Source organism: Carassius auratus, unplaced genomic scaffold (genome assembly GCF_003368295.1).
Source record: "Carassius auratus strain Wakin unplaced genomic scaffold, ASM336829v1 scaf_tig00005219, whole genome shotgun sequence".
Classification (NCBI taxonomy): domain Eukaryota; kingdom Metazoa; phylum Chordata; class Actinopteri; order Cypriniformes; family Cyprinidae; genus Carassius; species Carassius auratus.
In genome coordinates, this window is record NW_020523640.1 from 18,541 (window position 1) to 21,560 (window position 3,020).

At 40.9% G+C, this 3,020-nt stretch overlaps 1 long non-coding RNA gene across 1 annotated transcript; it reads left to right on the top strand.

The window, feature by feature from the left end:
* Positions 1 to 210: 210 nt before the first annotated feature.
* LOC113070790 (uncharacterized) lies at positions 211 to 1,333 on the top strand. The gene is made up of 3 exons (XR_003279993.1): positions 211 to 371; positions 514 to 577; positions 704 to 1,333. It is a non-coding gene; the product is annotated as an uncharacterized LOC113070790 (long non-coding RNA).
* Positions 1,334 to 3,020: the final 1,687 nt, after the last annotated feature.

Here is a 3,020-nt window from a genome sequence, read left to right on the forward strand (position 1 = left end):
TTAAATGCAGACGGGAGCTGCGTTTGAATTACAATCGCTATTTTCCTAGTTGTAGTACTGTTCACACTCGCATGATACCTTTTGAAAACCTTAGGCCGGTGACACACTGGCATATTGCACCTGTCAAACACCTGTCTATTTTGCCGTCAATACTGTTGACGGTGTCCTTTATTAGTACGCGGTTTATGCTCAACATTAAGTACATGTAATGGGGTGGAGGTAGCATTAGTTGTGGCTCCATATTAGGCATGCTTGGGACTACAAATGTGTTGGACTACAGATCCCATGAGTCCAAGTACTATAAAGGGGGAAATCAAATCTTCTGGCCTTTCTCTTTGTGGGACCATGTGCTGCGTAGGAGAAGCTGTGTGGTATGTTTCAACGCTCGGTGATAATGAAGCTAGTCGTTGCTTTGTGAACATTATTAAAGTAAATTGTGGAAGTAAGGGTTGTGACTCATGGTTATGGTTAGTGTAGTCCATTTTAATGTGTGTTTGTTTGTTTGTTTTATAGTATGCTTAAAGGATATATACTGGTGGATGCCTCAGAAATTGAGTAGATTCATTCATTAACACAGGTACTTATTTTAATTGAATATTGGAGTATGTGAAGTTTGCTTTTTATTGTTAGGTGTTTTTAATTCTGTTTTTAATTCTAATATTCTAAAGGGGCAATCATGAATTGCATTTTCTTCGTTTTGCAGATGATGCATGATTGCCGTTTACTTTTATCTAAAATATTGGTGGGTTAATGTTGGGTTGTAAGATATGACTTTTAACAGTTACACTATGATGAAGTTATTTGCATTTCTTGTGGGACTGTGATTTTGTTTTGTTTATTTGTCTTCGTTTTGTGTTAATCAACCAAAGACAAAGGGGTTCCCATTCTTGTATGCATGGTTGACTCTTAAGGTGATTGGGCACAATTTGTAGTGGTTTGAGTCAAGTGCGTGTTGGTTTTCTATTACACTTGTGTTATTGGTTTTGTGCTGTGATTTGAGTGTATTCTTTAATAGTGGAACTGCCATTGTATGGGATTGGGGAACCCTATGGTCTATAGTGGGTTAAACCTTTGTGTTTTCGTTTCTTTGCCACTTCTTATTACCATTTTTGTTTAATAAATCTGTTTGTGCTTGCAAGGAAACACACTGTGGTTGTTGCCCTTCTTTTACACCTTCCCCATTACTTGTAAGGCCTGGGGAGGGTTACAAATGGCGTAGTCGGCAGGGTCTGTTTGATGTTGGGCAGCACTACAGTGTGTTACTGTGGACCTTGTTTTTTTTGTTGTTGTTGTTTATTTATTATTATTATTATTATTTTATTTTTTGCACTGATACCCACCATTTTGTGTAGGTATTTAAAAGGTATTTGTATAAGTAAACGGCAGTCGTGCAAGAAGAAAACACCGTAACTATGAAACAGGAGCTGACAGAGTTGCGGGAACAGATACGTAGTCTACAGGCTGCAAATGAACAATTAATGCAACAACGTTCTGCATCCAGCCGTGACTCTCTTAACCAGCCTGTATCCAGCATTAATGCTCCTCCGCCGGTGCCTTTCACTAGAGTGATGTATGTTCCTCGGGAGCGGAAGTGTCGACGGTTCTGTGGGGACTTGGACTCTACTTCGAGCATAGAGGACTGGATTGAGGAGGCTGAAGCCTGCATTGGGGATGACAGTTGGACTGTGCGAGAAAGGGTAGCATTCCTTTTAGATCATTTAGGAGGGGAAGCCAGAATGGAGATTAAACTCCGAGCAGCAGCTGAACGTCAGACTCCCGAACTCATATTTAAGGTTTTAAGAAGTATGTATGGTGCAAAACAAACATTTGTGCAGTTGCAGAAAGGGTTTTATGATCGAAAACAAAGAGAGGGTGAATCCCTAATTGAATTCTCTCATGCACTTATATCTTTGATGGATTCTATCCTCGTAAGTAGTCCACATGGTGTCCCGAATGCTGACCAAGTTCTCCGTGATCAGTTTGTGGAGCAGGTTAAAGATGTAGCGCTTAAACGTGAACTTAAACGTTTTGTAAGACAAACTCCACACTGTACCTTAATTGATGTTCGAAGTGAGGCTATCAGATGGAATGAGGAAGGCAAAGGAGAGGCTATTCCCCCTGCTGCTCAGTTTTGGTGTAATGCTGCTCAGGGTAGAGTAACTGAATCACCTAGGCCTAATGAATCTACTGAATTAAGAGAAATTAAGGAGTTGTTAAAGCACCAACAAGCTCAGATTGATGAGATTACGAAGCGTCTTGATGATCTTAAACCCTCAAGTAATGAACCCTCTGTCCCTTTGACAAGGCCAAATGGTTCTCGAAGGTGTTTACGTTGTAATAAATTGGGTCACATTGCCCGATATTGTCGACAACAATGGCCTGTTGATTCTGGCTCTAGGTCAGCTGGGGGAACAACGAGGGGAACACCGGTGGAGGAGATAGATGAATGTGCCTCTCCTGTGGTTACTAGTCAAGAAACTGAAATAGGCATTGAAGGTTTAAAAACCTCAAGACTTGTCTGTCCTACAGTGGTGCAGCGTCTTATCGGCAATGTCCCACAGTGACGATTCAAATGGGGGTGTTCCTGTTTTATGTTTGCTGGATACTGGCTCAATGGTGACCACTATAACAGAGACTTTTTTTGACCAATGTTTTCGGACAACTAGCACCAGATGCTCTAAAAAAATGTGGCTGGCTTCAACTGAGAGCTGGCGAATGGTTTGAACATCCCTATGTGGGATATTTTGAAATTGATGTTAATGTGTTGGGACAGATTCTACCTAAACAGGTGTATTGGTTGTGAAAGACCCTGAAAAACATTGATATGTCTAAAAAGAAAGAACTGGTCCCTGGTCTGTTTGGGGATGAACATAATAGGGCAGTGTTATAACAATTTGTTTGAAGAACATGGTTCAGCCTTATTTTCAAGTTCTTACAGGTTAGACGAGCAGAAACTGGTTGGAAGGATGCATTGTTGCAGTGCCAGAGAACCAGTGATCCCTTTGGTCCTGGTTATATTG